Raw genomic sequence first — 15,568 nt, forward strand, 5'->3', positions numbered from 1 at the left:
AGAGCGAGACGCCAAACACCAAACTTTCTCTGAAGCATTTTTATGTTTAGAGGGTTAATAAGACGTTGTGACTTGAAGGGAATATATTTGTACTCTAAAGTGCCAGGCCAAAGTACATTTAGATCTTCTATGGTCCTGGACCATGCTGGAGAGCTTTTTATTTCTCGTGTGCCCTTTTGCGATTCCACTGTTTGCTGTGTGCATACACAGTACAAATTATAAAACAACTGCATTACCTCCACCCCACCCTCCAGGCTAATCTAATCAGAACTCAAATTACCAGGTTATTCAAGGGTTTGAACAAGGGTTGTACAAATAACCAGCTGTGTAAAGAAGGTTTAAGGGATCAGCTTTTACTCAGAGAAGTAGTCCAACAGACTACAAATAGGACAACTTGCAGGAATAAGGATTACTCACATGCATAAATGTTATAAGGCTGCACTCCACTACTACTGTCAGGGACGGCTCCAGGCACCAGCATTCCAAGCTGGTGCTTGGGGCGGCAATTCGGTGCGCTGCTTGGGGCGGCGAAAACTGTAGAGCCGGCCCTGACTACGGTACCTTCAAGTTATTTTACTTTTTCTTTACAGAGGAGCCGGCTTTCTTCTGGTTTTTTTTTTCTTTTAAATTATAAACCAGTTTGGGGGAAGACTTGTGTGAAAATGAAGCTCTTGTTAGCCTAGTTATGCATGAAATCACTGCCACTTTTTGAAAGTTGGCTACTAGAAGACCTGCCTTCTTGTGTAGGCATAGCTGAAAAGCACAGCAAATGGGCTTCTTAATGAAGCCTAAATACAAGCCATTGAGATAAATGGTGCCAGAAGAAAACCGTTGCTGTTAACAGACATTTGTCACTGATAGATTATCTGCAGGGCACTCCAGTCCCAGATCACGTTTCACAGTGTACATCCTGTTTCTGAGTGTTGCATGTCTTCTTCCTCAACATTGGTATGTGCTGAGATTAACGATACCACACACTGCAGGCTAAGCGGATTCCATTTACTCTATGGTGTTCTGCATACAAAAGAGAAACTGAGCCAAATTAGAAGCTTTAATTTGCAAATTTGGCAGACAAATCCCATTTCAACAGCCACTGCTAATGCTGGCTGAATACTTGACAAGTTGATACCATGTGTGGAAGCAGAATTAAAAGTTTCTTCCACACACGCTATCACCTAGATCAGTGTTTCCCAAACTTGTTCTGCCGCTTATGTAGGGAAAGCTCCTGGTGGGCCGGGCCGATTTGTTTACCTGCCCCGTCCGCAGATTTGGCTGATCGTGGCTCCCAGTGGCTGCGGTTTGCCGCTCCAGGCCAATGGGAGCTGCTGGAAGTGGCGCAGGCCAAGGGACATACTGGCCACCGCTTCTAGCAGATCAGTGTATCATGCTTAGAATGTAAAATTTAGAGCTTCCTAGACTGCTGACATGCCCTCATGCTCAAAAGTGAGCACAATCTAGTAGCTAATGCACAGTTCTGGAAGTCAAAATATCTAAATTCTACTCACAACACTATCACTGACTCGGTATGGCTACACACAGCCATTAAACACACATGGCTGGCCCATGTCAGCTGACTCAGGCTCTCGGGGCTTAGGCTGCAGGGCTGTGAAATTGCAGGGTAGATGTTTGGGTTCGGGCCCAGGTCAGCTGATGCAGGCCAGCCATGGGTGTTTAACTGCTGTGTAGAGCAACCTTCATTGTGTGGCCTAGGACATGCCCCTAACTCTGTGCGCCAGTTTCTCCTCCCCCTGCTATGAAATAGGGATATTTTTCTACTTCACCAGGATGTTGTAAGGCTTAATTCATTTGTATGTGTAAAGTCCTTTTTACATCTTCAGGTGGAGTGCTTCACAGAGGTGCACAATATTCTTCTTAAAATAAGATACATCACCAATAGTGACTGAGCCACCTTAGCTTTGGCAAACAAAGAGTGGTTGTAGGCTAGTCTGTGGAAATTGAATTAAATGTACCGTAATTGTTTCTAATGGAGTAACTTTTCAGAAAACTATGGACACAACTCTCCTCTCACTTAGACAGCAATATAGTTGCATGGACTGTAATGGAGTTCCATTGGATTTACACCCCTGTGAAAGGGCAATTATGCCCAGTGTTTGTAATAAAACCAAGTGATTGAGTTCTGTAGAAACAGCTGTAGCAATAGCTGATCGGATAAAGAATAAACTTTCAACAAAGAAGGCGGTGTGGTTTTCCAGATCACTCTCCCATGAGAATGTTTTCTTTACAGCTGTACCTTTTCTGCATTGGTCAAGGCCTACCTGTGAAGATCTCACCTTTCAGAGTTGCTTCTGTGAGGCGTTTGTTTGGTTAAATTCCCCAATCTCAAAATGGAAATCCTGCAGCAGAATAATTTACCTCAACTTCCCATTGATTTTTTTTTAAACCCACCTTCTGTACATGGCAGGAGTTGAACGAGACCCAATTGGTCATTCCCACTGAAGGCACAAAGATGGGTAAACAGGGAGGCACCAATGGAGGAACGCAGCTCTGACCAAATCAATGGCTTTTTTATTCTCAGAACTATTCATGTTACATGGGTACAAAAGGTATCACTTTACTAGACAAGAGTATGATCTTGGTTGGACTCATAGTTTCAGTATTGCCTGCCATTATATACTGTCTAATAACTCTTGGTATGATGGAGCCTCCCAATAGAATTTTTTTCTATTAATAAAACTCTTACATCTCCATAAACAGCTGATAAAGAGTGTTCAGTGAAAATGACATCACAGAGATTAGACCTGGGTGAAATTTTTCAGGTGAAACATATATTCAGTGTCAATGAAACATTTTGCAATTCAAATTGGCTTCACCAAAATTGCTCAGGTAAAAAAAAAAAAAACCCACACTGAAGATCAAAACATTTTATTCAACCAAAAATAAATGAAAACATTTCACTGAAGATTTTGAACAGAAAAATTGACATTTCAGGTAAACCCCAAAACAATTCACACCCCTCCCCCAATTTTTTGGAACTGCCAATGAACCCAAAAAACCCCTCCAGTTTTGCACAGCTCTTGCTGAAATGGTCTTAGTAACATGGAAATTGCCATAATGGATCATGCCAATGGTCTAGTCTAGTTCAACCTTTGACAGAGGCTAGTACCTGACACTTCAGAAGACTGGGCAAGAAATTCAGTAATGAACAATTCTGCACTAGCAGTAAGTTTCTTAACCCATCAGATAGTGTTAATCTTATGTTATGAATGAAGCATGAGGATTTATATCCCTCATAAATGTGTATCTTACTAAGTGTAACTGGCGTTATTTATATAACTAGACTTCTAATGCTTCACTAAACTCTACTCATCTCTCCCCTTCCATGATATTTTGTGGCAGAGAGCTCTGTAGGTTAATTTTGCATTACACATATTAAAACAGAATTCCTTTTATCAGTTTCAAATGTTCCCTTTTAATTGGAATGGGTGATCCCTGGTTTTTTTATTATGAAAAAGAATATGTAGACCTTATAGGGTTAAATTAAAAAAAGAATGACTTTGTATACACATCAATGCCTTAAAAAATTATAGAAAAAGGTGACTCAGAATCCACAAACCAAAACCCATTTTCTGTTAATAAACTGTTAATAGGATTCTTTAGTTTAAACATTTGAGAGTTCTGTTTACTTCATAGGTGGGGAATATTTGCAAAGCTTCTACAGGATGTATTTCATTGTAAGTGTATTGTCAGAACACTAACAAGCACTGCCCACAGGGATACAGGAGTAAACCTCTTCTGTCCCCTTTAATAGGCATGGCAATGTCCCAAATGCAGCAGAGGATGCCAGCATTTTAAAGAACTTGCTATTATTGTAGCGAGAGGGTGGCTAAGTCTATTCTGTCTCTATCTTCAGTTTGGAATCCCTTGTAGATGCGAAGGGACACAAGGTGGGAGGGAGGCAGGGAGAATGGGGTCTAGATGAAGGTTCAGGTGCACTGAAAGTGAAGAAGTTGGGTGGGAAACTTTGTACAATGCTCACTACACAAGGTGGGTGAGGCAATATCTTTTATTGGACCAACTGCTGTTGGTGAGAGAGAGAGAGAGAGTGAGAAGCTTTCGAGCCACACAGAGCTCTTCTTCTGCTCCTATACTGCACAAGGACATTTTCTGGACTTTCAGAGAATTTGGATTTACACCCCCAAAATAAAAAGACTTTTCTGAAGACACTCCTCCTGCCGCCTTGCCATTACCACTTATTAATTAGTAGTATTTCTAAATTGCCCATCCTCATCATGATCCATCCTTGAGCTCCCCATGAAATCAAGCCTGTGTTATGTTCTACTTCAACTTCCATTATGGAAACATCTTATTTTCCCTGACGACACTTAATAATGCTGCTCTTCACCAAAGAAGAAGGAAAAAAAAACAAAAAACAAAAACCACCCCACCACATTATATCTATGCATTAAATACGTGGTTGCCTGTTTTGTAAGTGCTTCAGAGAAAGTGGAAGATGCCCTTTAAACTGCTTACACTGTTTATTTGTGAGGCAACTTGAAAAAGGCTCTGTAAAAATAAAATAAACAGTGCTAGGAAAAATATCTGCAGGTGAGAGCTTATCAGTACAAAGCCCAGGAATGATTCATTTGAACCACTGCAGGAGGAAGGCATGCACTTAGACAGATCACCTCACATTCCTGTACTTTGGACTTGTCCCCTCCTGTTTGTCCATACTCATCCTTTTTAAACACAGTTTGAATCCGCTTTACTATGCCACCTTTAAACAAACAGGATAATGTAAATTAGACTTGTTCTAAAGATGAAACTGCAGGATGGGAGGAGGACGACGGTTGCTTGTTACCACTTTTGACTTTTTTCATGAGCCTCCTCCCCACCCCCCCCGCCCCCCAACAGACACCTGCACACCCCAGAGCTGCTTCACACCCAGAAGGATGTGTCTTCATTTCCTTTTGCTTATTACATAGACAGTCCCTTCCCTAACCTCACTTGTTATGAGCTCAATGGCATAGCAACTACTTGGCAATCAGGGAACAGGTCAGATCAACCAGGACATTATAACTACACTGTAGTTAAGCCTCTGTCACCGCATAAACTCCCATTGTCATATACCTCATCCCTGCAAGCAAGAGTCAGCATTCAGTGAAGAGTCTCTGAGTGGAAGCCCTATTTTCTACCCAACAATATTAATAAAAAACCTTCTTTGGCTACTTGTAATGAAGCAGGAGCTCATACCAGACTGAACACCCTGGGGGCCAATTCCTCCCATACCTCTCAACTTGCCAAGATCTAAAATGTGGGACACAATGCGACACAAAGACCCAACACACACAAAAAGTTACTCGTGCAGCAAACTGAGGATGGCATACGATTCCTTCCTTCTACGTCAATAACTCTTTCCGTAATCTCAGTTTCATGATTCTGTATTTGTGATGTAAAGGACATCAATGAAAGAGAGGGGATTCCAATGTAGTAAGGTGCATAGGTAACTCGGACTAAAACAAGAGACTTGAAATGAGCTACACTTGCGAGGTCGGATTCCTTTTAGAGGCTATTAAAATAAGCTGTCAGAGACAAATATTTTACAAATAATTGCACGGCAAGGCGGTCCCAAGCTGCAAAGTTCAGTCCCAGATCTGCATCCAGACCCCAAAATGTCACGGTGTCAGATTCAGTGTTTTGGTTTAGCCCAGGGTCATGAAGGGGGCCAACAGTAAAGCTCAGATCTAATTTGGGATTTTTAATCACCCACTCCCCTCTAAATTATAGGAGTGTTCATTTCTGGAGTTGGGGCCAGACCTAGTGTTGTTTTAGATATTGGACAGACATTAAATATTTAAGGCTTCAAAAGAAAAAAAAATATTCCACTCATTTCTTACCTTGCAAATCCCTGAACTGCGATACAGCGAAAAGAAACTTCATGTACAGTAATCCAATTAGCTATGGTTACACCCTTTCCTAGCAGACATTCTTCGGTGGGAAAACAAATCCGTACATAGGAATATTTTTGAACAAGTCAGCTCTGTTTGGGCACCCATTTTCTAGGTTTGATGCAACTCTCCAATACAAACACAGACTCAATCACACATTCATTTACTGGAGCAGGTTTCATTTGATCAACAGGCTGGATGAGGAGAGCTGGCAGGAGAGACATTTTTTGGCAGTGCTTGTTAGCCAAGAATATGGAAAAACAAAATACTTGGGCCCCTTCCTCAATGCACCACTGTTACTTCAAAGGTCCCCAAATTAAGGTCCATCCAGTGAAGTGTGATCCATAACATCTGAAGGGGCAGGGCAGCTCGCACAACAGGAAAGGGTCAGACTGAATTTCATACTGAAATGCACAATAAGTGCAACGTTCATTACATAGCGAAGGCCAAGTTGTCCCCACATTAAGGCCTAGTCTACACCAGAAAGCTACACTAGCTTAACCAAAGGTGATTTTAAGCAGGTTCAGGTAAACTGGTGCAAACTCCTGTCAGATGCTCATTTCAGTTTTGCTTAAGATGTTTAAGTTTCTGGTTTAAACCAAGCTGAAATTCAGACAAGGATTGCAACCATTTGAAATCAGCTTAGTAACTAATTTGACTTTTCTGTCTAGCCAAGATGTTCTTTACAGTTGTGTAACCCCACAGACATGCATTACTGTTCCAGGGAGACAAGGGAACAGGACATTTCAGATCACAACTGGTTCATTTGTGTCATTGAATAAAGTTTCTTTATTTTAGTGTTCACATGGAAAGTTGTCATCTTCTAAAACCTTTTATTTCAATGGCAGTGGCCAAAATTCTGCCATCAGTTCCCCACATTGCAACCCTAATTTACTACTGCAGTGCAAAACTGCACCATATATTAGACCGGGGCCTACTGTCCCCTTCCACAGAGAAGCCTACAATAGAGACAAATCCCACTGCAAACTTAAGAGATGAGCTTGGCCAGTTTCCTCTGAATTGGCTCTCTGCAGCAAGGGAGCTGAGGGAAATCTTGTAATGCAGGCTAGATTTACAGAGGCCTATACATACTGCTTCTCCATGGGTGTGCATGTCTGTCAGGAACCATGCGCCTGTGTGTTCTCCACAAACAGCTGTTCCAAATCTGCCCTCAGGGAGGTTTCAATTTGTGGAGAAAGAATCTGCATCAGATAATGGTGATGAGGCCAAGACTGCCATTCTCTTCTATCCTCCCCAACACCGACAGAGGAGTCTCCAGGAAGGGGCTACCAAGGGGGGAGCACGCAACAGCAGAACTAATTCCCCCATTCTGTATTTGGGGACCTAGTTCCATGGGCGTGGATTACTCTTGGGATTACTTCCCCAGATACAGGTGCAGTTTTGCACTTCAGTAGTAATTAGGTCAGTAGGGTTGCACTGAGGGGAACTGGAGTCCTGCCCGTATTTACACACCTGCCACCCCAGTGACAGTTGACCCAGGGTGCCGAGATGTAGTAAGTGCAAAGGGTTGCACAGTTGTATTAAAGGGCAAATTGGGGCGTATACTGGATGATGCACATTATTGTACATTGTAGCATTAAATTAAGCCAATAGGGTTGCACAGGGGTAACTGGGAGTGTAATTGCTTGACTTGAACAGCTTGCAATGAGGTGAGCGTATTCAAGTACACTGACAAATATGCCACATGTAACAGGACAGCCTCTGAAAGTGAAAGTCGGTAAATTGTTGTCCTGATCTATAACGTCCCGCCCCCACCTCCCAAATATTAATTGTTCCATTAGGTTTAAGCTATAAAAGGTTATTTGATTTTGATTCCATGATCAACAAGATCAGTTCTTACCTCTGTGCAGATTTTCAGTTTACTGACAATGGTGGAACAGGCTTTTATTCACTTTGACTTTACTACCACGTTACTTAGATAATGTGTTACTGTTCTATTCTTCCTATAACCTTCTGATTTGTAGATAACAGTATTGATTTAAAATGAAATCAAAGCATGCCTGCCCTACAATGAACACATTGTCCTTGCTGTGCCTTATCGTGCGTCTAAGGGCTGCCTCCTTGCAAACTATGGGGGGGGTTGCAGAAGGGGGGGAAAGACTCTTTTGACTCAGTGTTGCAGGTTTATTAAATGGACAGGGTCAATTGGCTTGGGGCAGTCATTTTGAATGTGTGTGTGTGTGTACCCCCTAAAAGATTTCAAATGCAGGTGCAGAGCCTTTTGGAAATCTTAGGCCATCTGTGGACTCCAGGTTGAAAACCACTGACTTAGGGCTAACAAAAACCCCACAAACACCCACCACCACCCACATAGATTTACCCTTCAACTACAGAGCCATATGGGACCATGCAGGAGACCAGAAACTCAGGGAGGGCCCCCATTGTAGAGTTCTTCCATGGGGGAGGGAAAGAAGCAGGAGGTTCAATCCTCAAAACCAGCGAGTCTCCCCCCTCACCCTCCAAAATCCATGAGGAATGTGTGGACGACAGGGCCATCTTCATGGAGGATCTGACACTGTCCAGGCTCCTGTCAACACAGCTCCTTCAGAGCACCTCCCCTCAAGTTCTGCTAGACCTGTAATCCTTCTCCCCCCTGAGAAAGAGGGTTTATCCCATTTTTCACCCCCTCCATGTGTGTGTGAGCAAGTCAAATGCTGAATGAGTCAGTATGAACTTACTCACAAAAGTTTGGTGTCCTGCTATATCTGGGCCTCACTGACTGTGTCCTGTCCCCTCTCTTCCCTTCCACCCCAAAATGATCATTTGTGGGGGTTTGGAAGTGAAGAACAAATGCCATACGAAGCCTGTCCCTTGAGTGCCCGGACAGAAGCAGAGAGTACAACATGGCCTATATGAGCTGGCTGGGGATGTGAGCTTGATTCTAAATATGATATTCACCGCTTAGGGAACAAATGTATTATTAAAAATAAAATTAATGAGAATAGCCAAAAATAGACATTATTCATACAGAACCATTGTTTACATAGAGCGATCAGCTGCAGAGGGAACAGAAATTGCCAGCACAGCTCTAAGAGTAGGTAGAGCTTGTTATTATCCACAACAATGGAGCATGAACAAGGAAGTAAAATAAAACAGGCCCAGGGGGATTAAGGATCACAGAATAGAGGGAAGGCCTAGGAAAACAAAGACAAAAGGAGCAGGAAAAATCCAGGGGGGTGGAGTTCTTCAATTCCAGGTTCTAAGAAATATCTGAAACAATACAAAGCAGAAAAACAACAAGACAGCGTATTGACAGCATCCCTTAGAAACAGCTATTGATGTAGCAGCTGTCAGGGAGATGCACCTACTTTATAAAAATCTCTGTATTTTAGGAAAAGCCACCTGGAATGTTTTTCCTACTATTCCAAATGCATCTTGGAACTTTCTTTTTTTGGTTGTTGTTGCTGTTCATTTCCCTCCCACCCCAGCAACTATGGATTGCCAAAGGCCTTGCCAACACAACTCATGAAAGTAAGTTTCATTTAGGAAGTATGATTTAATGGAATGAAAATTCATATGTCTGTAGCTCTGACCATGTTCAAGAAAGGTCAAAAACCAAAGACATGACATCAGTGTTCTTGTACAGTGACAATGCATTTGGAATTGGCAACAATATGAAATCATATAGGGCATGATCCAAGCCCCAGTGAAGTTAATGGAAAGACTCCCATTGACTTAAGTGGTAGTGAGTTCCTTATCCCACATCCATCATATAAATGTGTACTATAGTAGACTGTAACAGTCTGCAATAATACAGTCTCTAGAATAGCGCAGGGGAAGGCAACCTATGGCACGTGTGCCAAAGACGGCACGTGAGCTGATTTTCAGTGACACTCACACTGCCTGGGTCCTGGCCACCAGTCCGGGGGGGCTCTGCATTTTAATTTAATTTTAAATGACGCTTTTTAAACATTTAAAAAAACCTTATTTACTTTATATACAACAATAGTTTAGTTATATATTATAGATTTATAGAAAGAGACCTTCTAAAAACGTTAAAATGTATTACGGGCAGGCAAAATCTTAAATTAGAGTGAACAAATGAAGACTCGGCACACCACTTCTGAAAGGTTGCCAACCCCTGGAATAGTGACAGTATTTCTATAATCACTTTACAAAGCTAGGTAATATCCGACATGCTTAGAAGTTAGGGTCTTGACAAATGTCACACAGCAAGACAGTAATAGACCAGCGAATAGTACCCTGGAGTGCTGATTCCCCATCTTTAACCACTGGATCATACGGCCTCACGGTACATCAGGATTTGTAAGGCAACTTTTTTTGGCAACAAGTGAAACAAATACTTCATACTTCACTGTATGCAAAAACAAGAGCGTTGTACCAACTATCACTTCTAACTTTCTAAACTTCTAACATTGAGGCAAATTCTAATAATCAACTTCTAACACTAAAGTTTAAAGCCACTTTTGCAGCACTCAGATTTTAGGTTGTTAACAGGGCTAAAAAGACTTCTGGCATAAATTAGAGCAGTTCTGGGGGTGCTCTAATTTATGTCAGCCTCCCCTTGGCTGCCTATGGGCTGCACAGCAGCCCCATGTTCCTATGGTGATAAGCACAAGCCACACACCCTCCCACCCCTAGCATAACCCCTGCACTGGAGCCTGTGAGGGGAAGGGTAGAACATTTACCGTAGCCATATCCTGCTGAGCCCAGAGCATATTGTGGTCCTGGAATGGCACACAGGGGGCAGAATCAGCCCCATTATTCTTCCTTGTTGTTAAATCAGATATTCTTCACAGGCCACTTTCATTTTCTTGCTAACCCTGATTGCCATTCATTTTATTCCACCCATGCAAATTTGCCTGAACCATCTTCAAGATATTTCCTCTTATATCAGGGAGCAAATGTCGCTGCATTCTGGACTGAGGGCAGAATTACATACCTGCTGACAAAGTTACTTCACTATTGTCTCTGATCTCCACAAAGCAGGATTTGTTAATCCACATTGTGACAACTATTAAAATCAACATGACTTTGAAGAAGTACCGGCATCACATTTGCAGTTGAGATAGGATTAGGTGGCAATAAAACAGTAGCAGGTGGGCGTGTGGGGGAAATACCTGACTATCTCAATGGCAACCTGTTTCCTGGTGACCAATACACTCTTCATACTTTGCTTAAAAGTGGATTTCTTTGCCCCCTTCCTTCTCTTTCCCAAAAGCAACATGAATTTCAAAGTTTAGGTTGTTAACTTGCAGAGAGCAGAATGGCTCCAGATTTCTGCAGGTAACTCGGAGATTGGCCGAGCTCTCCCTATTCTCTGCTGGCCATATCTGCTCAATGGTAACTTGTAATACTTTTAAAAGGACAACCTTCAACTTCGCAAATAAATATGCTACGTAAGTGCAGATTAGTTATAGTGAGAGCTGAGTGAGGCTGAACAGCAAAATGGATTTCATTTTCAACCTTTCTTCCCCACAAAGTTTGGGGCTGGTCAGAAATTAGATTTACTTCAACTCAGAGATAAGCAAGGCAGCTGCAAAACTAGGATCAGGGGTCTGATTCCAAAGACCTCCACTCCCAAAGGTTAGGGGGTGTTTGGATCTGGACCTGTCCATGGTATATTGTTTTCAAAGGGAAAAAAAGTTTACATAAACTTTAATTAATCTAGCCAATTACAAAAAAAAAAATTATAAGCCAGCTTTGGGCAGTGTCCATGAATCCCCATTTCCATAGTTTTACAAACACATTTTCCTGCTTTTAAAGATATCTTTCCTCTCCCCTATTGCAGTGGGAGCTACTCAAATAAACAAGGGGGACGGGTGGGGGGACAGTAAGTTAAGGCCCTGATCCTGAGATCGGGGTTGCTGGCATGCACCTAATTACAGGATCAGGGCCTAACGGGGGGGAAACAGAGACGTGGACTACACAGAAAAGGCCTGATCCTGCACTTCCTTGAACCTCAGGGAGCCGCTTACACCTGTGTGAAGTGAGCACGAAATTCTAGTGGTTTGATCCGGTACCATTTTACAGCCCGGGTGCACAGGTGTAAACAGCAGAACCAGGTGCGCGCCAGCCAGCGGGGAGTCACCCCAGCGCTGGCCGGTGCACCGGGCACACGGACTGGACACCGAGTAAGGATCCGAGTGTGCAGGTGGGGGGAGAAGGGAGGTGGTTTCTCCGGGGGTAACAATGATTTCAGACGAACAGGGTCAGGCTGACGGTGCGTTTCCCGGGGCAGCCCGCGAGCCTGGCGCGGCTCGGGTGCATCCTCGACCCCCGCTGCCAGTGCAGGGGGCGCAGGCAGCTGCGGAGCCGGGGCAGGCGCCCCGGGAAGCCGGGCACGCGGGCGCGGTGTCTCTTACCTGGCGGAGGCGGCTGGGCGCACCCGGAGCGGCGCAGCTCATCCCCCCGACGGCAGCGGGACAGCGGCTGAGCCCCGGGCTCGGCAGCCCGCAAACCCGGACTGGATCTCGCCCCGCACTAGTGCTGCACCGGACCTAGGCTCTTAGAAAACCCGGCCTGGATCCCAGCCCAGTGACCAGAACAGCCGCTGGGCCCAGGCTCCAGCAGCTTGAAAACCTGGCCTGGATTTCAGCCACGACACCTAACTCAGGCCCCAGCAGCCTGAAAACCTGGCCTGGATCGTTACACAGTGACCCACCCGAGTTCCCCCGGGGCTCACACCTATCCGACCCGCAGGGTGCTGTGCCCAAGGACTGGCAGCCTGTTTGCCAACCAAACCGGCCTCCAACAGTGTTGTGTATTTGGTTGTCATGGGTTTTGTTACTATGGCAACTGAGTTAGACTATTAAGGGATAGCTCAGCCGGTTTCAACCGGCTGAGTGAGCTCTCTGTTTCTGTAAATAAAATGGAGGTTTTGGTTAGCTGTCTGCTCTCTGGCCTCAAGTGATTGTTTCCTACACCGGCTGCCCCAAGGACTTAACAAACAGGGAACTGAAAAACCTGAGGTGCCTCTGCCTGGCTATATTGCCCGCCCACCTCCCCTAGGTACCGTAACGGACCCCTCTTGCAGGGTGTCACACCAGTGTTGGGATACCCCAGCCCCTATGTGCCTAGGAAAGTGCTGGGTCCACCAGGAGCTTGGAGGCGAGTGTTGTAGGTGCTCCATGCACTAGGTTCTACAGGCACTACCCCAGGGGGTGTGAGGGGGGAGTGTGTCCCATAAACTGTCACAGTGTCTGAGGAAAAACACAGGGTTCCTTAACTGGGGCTGCCATAAGCTAATGATGCTTATACCCTTGGCACAATTAATATTCACATGCAAAAGAAGGACCAGCAGTTCCCAGTTGAGGAATATGAAGAGGGGTCTCCTCTGGCAGTGATGCATCCTATCTCCTAGAACTGGAGGGGACCTTACAAGGTCATTGAGTCCAGCCCCCTGCCTTCACTAGCAGGACCCAGTACTGATTTTGCCCCAAATCCCTAAGTGGTCCCCTCAAGGATTGAACTCACAACCCTGGGTTTAGCAGGCCAACGCTCAAACCACACAGCTATCTCCTCCCGGGATCAATCACACACTGGCCTACAGATCCTTGGCCAGGGCTCCCTTCTTTTGTCCACCTTCTTTAGATACATCCACACAACCCTCCTCTTTTGCGGGCTACTCCCAAACATCTGCCTGACATGGTTGCTGCTGGCTCCCTGTCAGCCTTTCAGGACGGGTCTCCAAGCTGCCCATATTCTCTCCCCAGCCAGCTGCTAGGCTGCCACTCCTGCCCATCTCCAAAGCGTTGGTTCCCTCTGACTGTATGTTGTACTTCCCATTCATGAGCAGGAGGGACCATGGAGTCCTCTCCCAGCTGGGTGTGAAGCTGCGAGCCAACAGTACCCAGCAGTGAGCCCGCAGGTTCAGAAGTTTTCTGCCATCAAATAAATTTCAGAGTAAATCTCTCTCTATATATATTATTATTATTATTATTTTATTATTTTATTTTAAATCAGAAGAAGAATATTAAGTGAACATGGACAATTGAGAGGCATAAGAGCTGTCTTCCTTACGGCCCTTCCAGTGTCTCTGTTCCCTTTTTGGCAACATCACTTTTAGAGGACTAGTTCATGCATTGTTTCACTCAGGGAGGCAGCCTTCTTAAAGGCCCTGAGGTTTTGGAGGCAACATTGAGAGCCTGGGAACCCCCACAAAGGAGCCTGATGCTGAGGCCAAAGGCCTGATATTAGGCATGTATGATGGCAAGTCTTCGCCTTCCACTCATACTCATTGTTCCAAGGTACCTCTCAAACAAACAGGAGATACAGCTGATTGCTGTCCAGTGGGCTCAGTGAAATGGTATTTGGAGCCCAATCCTCAGTGAGCTGGTCCGAAATCCACTGCCTCAGCAAGTGGCACTAACTGGCATTTTTGTTGGCAGACTCAAAAGAGAGGCCAAGGGCTGAATGGATTTGGAGACCGGGATAGCTCTGGCAGTGTCCAGCTATGTGTGTCCATGCTGTGTGAGGAAGAATTAATTCTAACCATACCCCCTTTTTAATATTAGTTAAAATACAGTTATTCATTTAGGCTGAGATTTTCAAAGCCTCCTAAAGGATCCACATCTCCTCGGCAGCTTTGAAAATCTCTCAGCATGTTGTTTTAGTGAGAAATACTGGCTATTGGTCCAGTTCAATAGCCATTACTCATACAAGTAGATCCACTGATTAACTCGTCACAGCAAGGTCTGCAGAAAGGCACCAGTGGGTGACTTGTTCTGATACCACTTACCAACATTCAGCTATGAGTTTTCATAAATAAGGAGACCCAGAATTCACATATTGCTGCATTTTTCAGTGTAATTATTACAAAAACAACATGAAAAACCTCCCTTCTCCTGATGCTCCGTTGTTGCTGCACAGTCTTTTTGTTCCTAAATTAAGGCCAGTTGCCAGTTCAACATCATAACTGGTCTGTTGATGACTATAATTTATGCAAATCATCTAAGAAGTTTCTGCCTCCTACTCAGGGTAAGGTTCTGCATGGCGCTGAGCATTTCCTGGGAAGTGGTGACTCCACAGATCCTAATTAGCTAAATGGGAGAGAAGGGTGCCCTTAAACCCTTTCAGATTTAGACTGTATTTATAATTTTTCCTTATTATGTCTTTTTAAATAAAACAAATATATCTGAACATGTGACTGTTGCAGTTATTTCCATTGCCAATAGAATAAAAAATTGACTCAAATTTAACATATAACATGAAAACAGGTACAGATTAATAAGTATTTCTATATTAGTCAGAAAGCTCTAAGTAAGAAGAGCATATGGCATTAAGAATATCTAAGCAGTTAGATTTAACATAACAGCTCTTTGCAGAGCAGCCAATTCACTCATGCCTTCCACCCGCATTTCTGTTCTAGGTAGTATAGTGAATTACTCTGCAAGAAAATGTGACCATCTTCCCTCACATGGTTTCCTGAAGGAAAATAAGGTGAGACAGTAGGAATCAAACATTCTAGGGATATGCTAGTCAACAGCTTATTCAGACCAATAAAAAAAATAACCATGGGACTGGTTGTCTCCTTGCAGGACAGAAGTCATTGGGAGTTATTTATATCCCAGGGGGACAAGGGAAGGAGAATTAGCCCCAAGAAATTTGGGGCATGGCTATAAAAATGCACGGTATTAACTAGAAACCAGATCCAAAACCAAAACTCCTGACTTGCACTG

General features: G+C 44.0%; 1 protein-coding gene across 1 annotated transcript in view; it reads right to left on the bottom strand.

Moving 5' to 3' along the window:
- Positions 1–12,608, bottom strand: part of LOC123377618 (synaptotagmin-like protein 4) — a 63,209-nt gene extending 50,601 nt beyond the window's left edge. The window contains exon 1 of the mRNA XM_045030730.1: positions 12,254–12,608. The gene's annotated coding sequence lies outside the window, so the exon portion shown is untranslated. The remainder of the gene's footprint in view (positions 1–12,253) is intronic.
- Positions 12,609–15,568: the final 2,960 nt, after the last annotated feature.

The sequence above is a fragment of the Mauremys mutica genome, chromosome 9, assembly GCF_020497125.1.
Source record: "Mauremys mutica isolate MM-2020 ecotype Southern chromosome 9, ASM2049712v1, whole genome shotgun sequence".
NCBI classification, from domain to species: Eukaryota; Metazoa; Chordata; order Testudines; family Geoemydidae; genus Mauremys; species Mauremys mutica.